The sequence below is a fragment of the Carassius carassius genome, chromosome 16 (assembly GCF_963082965.1).
Source record: "Carassius carassius chromosome 16, fCarCar2.1, whole genome shotgun sequence".
Taxonomy (NCBI): domain Eukaryota; kingdom Metazoa; phylum Chordata; class Actinopteri; order Cypriniformes; family Cyprinidae; genus Carassius; species Carassius carassius.
The window spans coordinates 8893784-8898994 of NC_081770.1; the positions used below are offsets into that span (position 1 = coordinate 8893784).

At 35.9% G+C, this 5211-nt stretch overlaps 1 long non-coding RNA gene across 1 annotated transcript; it reads right to left on the reverse strand.

The window, feature by feature from the left end:
• Positions 1–1959: 1959 nt before the first annotated feature.
• LOC132159064 (uncharacterized) lies at positions 1960–4399 on the reverse strand. The gene is made up of 3 exons (XR_009437756.1): positions 4299–4399; positions 4009–4139; positions 1960–2616 (listed from the first exon to the last, which is right to left on the reverse strand). It is a non-coding gene; the product is annotated as an uncharacterized LOC132159064 (long non-coding RNA).
• Positions 4400–5211: the final 812 nt, after the last annotated feature.

The window sequence follows — 5211 nt, forward strand, 5'->3', positions numbered from 1 at the left end:
TTGGGATTTGACTCAAGACTCGTTTGTGACTTGGAAGGAATGACATGTTTCCTCCTCTGATGAAATCATCTGCTGAGTTCATGGATGGAGCAAAAATATGGCAGGACTTTTACTCTTTGGCACCTGGACTACCCAGATCGTAACTGTTCTATGACTTCGTCTCCGTGAAAAGAAAGAAACAGAAGAAACCGGACGTTCTTTAAAATTGAGATTCAAGCAGCCAATCAGAGCTGGCTCTACAAATTGTACCTTAACCTTTAAAAGAAACGTACATATATATGTACCTTTTAATGTTTGGGAACATTATTTCCATTTTCAGAACAGGTTCTGTAGCAAAACTGGCAACATTGCTCACCTAAACGAAGGAGGAGGGGAAGTTTTATCACACTCAAAGTCAAACAGGGTAAGTATGAACATATGTAAATACTTTATGTTTTGTAAGGTTAAACTTAAGATGATCTACAATTACTGAACACTGGATGGTGTGTGCAAAGAATGCATTATTTGTTTAAGCCAAGCTTAAAATATCATTGCAGTAAAAGTTGAAACTGATAACTAACCGTTGACAGTGAGATTGAAACGCTTCCTCACACTGCTGGTATGAAGTTGATAAAGTCCAGAGTCTGTTGTTCTGGTGTTTGTGATGGTCAGAGATCCAGTCTGATCATCCATCTTCAGTCTGTCTCTGAATCTTCCGTCAATAACTTCATCATATACAGTGACGCTGTCTGCATTAACATTGATTTGAGCTATTAAAGTATTTTCAGATCCAAACCTCCACAGGATCATCATCTATTATTTCAATGAGACCAGAGGCCATCTTCAAGAATCGGCTTAAAACACATCTCTTCCATCTTTATTTGACCCTCTAACTTTAGCACTCACTATTCTAATAATATTCTTAAAAAAAAAAATCTAACCACCTTTCTATTCTTATTGTATTCCATCTTTTTTCTTTTCATATATATATATATATATATATATAAAACTCAAATAGCGTGCTCTCTTCTTTTTCTATCTGTTTTCTTTCTATTTATTATATTATTCAAAAGCCCTTGCGACGTGTACTGTTTAAGCTAACTGAGACTTGTTTTAGCACTTATATATCATTGTTTTTTTGTTGATTTTGAAATTACATTTGTAATGTTGATTTTGTCCTCATTTGTAAGTCGCTTTGATAAAAGCGTCTGCTAAATGACTAAATGTAAATGTAGCCTAATAATAAATATTATTTTACGAGAACTAAATTCTAACTAAATTCTTCCTAGTTTAACAAACTAAATGTGATTAAATATCAATTTAAATGGCAATGAAAAGCAGGTTTTATGTGAAGAGCATTGCGAGATGATAAAGTTGATAAAGTTCTTTTAAACGCCGATATTCCAAACACTGATTATATCGTCCTCCGCCTGGCCGATGTTTTATAGACAGTGTTCGCTTTAGTACATTCGGCAGGCAATTATACAATAATGATATTAAATAGTGGGGCAAAATCAGCTGCCAGGCCACCGGGATGACTAAATCAAAAGAAGGTCAGTACACTTGAATCAAAACATGACATCGACTAGTGTCTGTGAATATAAAGCCCCAAAAATGCAATATATGACTTGCACATTCTGCGTGTCTGTGGAAATCAGGTGCGGACTGGACACCGGGAGAACCGGGACATTTCCCGGTGGCCTGGCAGCCGATTTTGCCCCACTATTTAATATCATTATTGTATAAATACCTGCCAAATGTACTAAAGCGATCATTTGCGAATCCGCCATTTGATAATTAAATCTCTAATAAGTCATGAATTGTTACCCTGTTAACAACATTACGTAACTGTTACGTAATCTGGTGACCAAAGTTTAGTCGTGGCGACGTGGCAACCGGAAAAGTGAAAGGTGCATATACGTCGCCAAACTAATTTAAAGGCTATTTCAGCAGCTGTGAATGATGAATACATACTCGAAATGAATTCAGTTAATTTATTAACAAGCAAATATGAACAGTAATACACCCAGATTATTAATAAAAACATAGGATATACAGCGAAATATGATTGAAAGCATTCAGCCCATACAGAAGCACATAGATTGAGATATATTAATAATAAATACATTTCCATATATTTAAATATCTATACCCTTCTGTAAGCATCCAGGGTCAAAACATTATGCACAAACATGCAAGTCATAGTAGGCACTCAGTACATTGCATTTAAATATTAGCATTAACAATGCACACATTCATCAACTAATCACAAGCTCCCACAAATAATACGTCAGCTAATCACACCCTTAACCAAACCACTACAAATAATTCATTGAAAATAATATGCAATAGCTTATGAACAGATGTATTATAGCAAATCAAGTTTAATGAATCTCAAAAAAAATAATATATATATGTATATATGTTTAAGCAATTAACATTCAATTCTAAAATCTTAAGTAATTCTTACTTTCTCTATTCTTGCAATATTCAAGTGTTCATGTCCCTGAGTAATATCTGCATCCCCCGAAGTCTGAAGAGAACACAATATGCTAGTAGACAGCAATCCTCGTGAGAGAGAGGTCTGGTGTGGATCTGGAACTGACTTCTCTTGATTATCTGTCTTCACAAACTGCCCTGAAATACAATTCAAACATTAACAATGATTGTTATAAATGTAATGTAAGGCTCTTACATTCATAATGCTCATTTTGGAAATATAGTTAATATCAGTAATATGCAGCATGCACGATACAAGGAAGTGGTCAGTAACAACACTTTGAGGTATGATATCTATATCAGTAAGGCTACCTTTAAGAAAAAATAAAATGAATAAATTAAGTTGTGTTATGCATTCAAATAGTTAGACATGCTAAAATACAGAATTTGTTAACAATAATAATAAAAAATAATATGCTGGGGAAAAAATGAAACATTTCATAGGGCCCTAAACATGTTTTTTTTTTTTTTACTTTTAATAAATTGATGTGAAAATGTATGTACTACGAAAAAGGAGATGAATGAAATGAAATTAAATATTTATTTTATCATTCAAAGTCAAAGTCACCTTTATTTATATATCGCTTTAAACAAAATACATTGCGTCAAAGCAACTGAACAACATTCATTAGGAAAACAGTGTCAATAATGCAAAAAAAAAATCATTGAGGATTTCTTAAAAAATAAAAAAAAATCTCATCTCGCTCTCATGAACCCAGTCTCGTGTCTCATCTCGTCTTGTGTGATAAGTGTCTCGTCACACCCCTAGTAGCCAGAGAGATACATTAGATTTCTTTTGCATGTCTGACAGTGTAACATTAAGCTGAAGTATTTCGAATGAGTTAAACCTGTATCCTATTTTCTGGGTAACATTGAGAATATCACTATATATTGTTGCAACACCTCAGCCACTACCAGTCTGACGGGGCTCATGCTTATAATAGTAGTTTGGTGGAGTTTAGACTAATGCTAAATCAAAAATGCCTGTCAAAATTAACACTGGAACAAACACAATCTTTATTGATTGGACAGCACAAGTACTTCTATTTGAGCGTGTAGAACAAAAGTCATCATAATAGTTATTTGAGAATTGTCTTACTAGTCACATGGAGCGAAGTGTCCTGGAGATGTTGTCAGAGAGCAGCTCCGCTCCGACTCTGCTGGGGTGCAGGCCATCAGCGCGAAACAGCTTAGGACGCTCCCAGAAAAGATTCCAGTTATTAACAAATAGCAGTTTTCTGTTCTTTACACCATGACAACAACCATTCATTTAAAGCAACAAGTCTACTGAACCTTTCGTGTTGTTAACCCTCTCAGATGATCACAGTGTCGTGTTCTGTCTCGCGAAGTGGAGCTCCTGCAGGTGGAGATCCTGAAGACCGGAGGCGTTGGAAGGAGAGAGGTCATCGCCCAGGTCCTGGCTCATGTCTTACGCTGTGGACATCTGGGAAGATCGCGTCCTGGGTGCACCAAGCTTGTGCTGAGAACCACACAGAGTAGAGGTGGTAGTAGGGTTAGCTGTTTTCTTACCCTGGACTTATGAGCGTCAACCCCTGAATGTTTCCAGCACAGCTCTCCACTCTCTCAGCAGGGCCTGCTTCTCCACGAGGTCACGGATCTGCTTCTCCACAGCCTCCAGCTCCTTATTAGAAATAAACAAACTAGAGAATAGGGGAAATGCAGAAAAGAAAAATAGCAAAATGGAAAACTTACATATAAATCTTAAAATACCAGTATTCACATTTTTTTATGTTACAGATGCATAATGATATGTTGTGTAAAATAAATATTAAGTTATTTAATAAGCTTCCTCGGATCACCTGTGTTTTCTATCTCTGTCAGCAGCTCCCATTAGAAATTTTCTTGGAACTTCCCCTCTGTTTTAGAGGGTTTGTAAGACACTCCTGAAATCACAGTACAATTTTAATCAATATTTGTTTAAAATGAAAAATCAAAACGTGTTTGAAACACTGGTTTGAAATAGTGTCAGCCAAATTTAGACCGCGAGTGACGTCACTGATAGGCTCTACAGTGCAGACTTTTAGTTTTAATTAATTAGCTTACTTCCATTTATCTTTTGACATATTATCATCAAAAACGTTTACAAAGCTATCAAAACCGCTCCTTTACACATAAGAGCTCAAATCTATTATGTTATACTTATGCTTCTAAGCTAGCATAATATTTGCTAGCAGACATATCAGATAATTAAGATGCCATAATCACAGAGGTATAAATGTTAACAAAAGTACTTAAAGTAGATTGTGGATAATATTAACATGTTACTTAACCAATCTGTCGCAGTTGTTGAACTTTTCTTTGGTATAACTGACGAGAAACAGAGAAACTGTCAGACGAGTCCTATCCTCTCCAGGGGCCGGTTGCACCAGCTGTGCGTAAGTTATAACTTAGCCTAGTTTTGACATAAATGGACACTAAGTTACGACTTACGGACTACTAAATATTTTTGCGTTGCACCATTAAACTTAGTTTAAACGTAACTATACGTTGTAACTTAATATTTACGGAAGCCTCTGTCCATGAGTAACGGTCGGAATAAGATGTCAGCCAGATTAGATCACATTGATGAGCTCGTATTTGATCATGAAGAGCCGCAAGTTCGTCAACGAGTTTTACGAGACGGACATCATCCGTTGGATATTTATGATGATGTCGACATATATGCTCGTTTGCGCTTTAAAAGAGAGGGCATAATGTGGATAACGGACATGA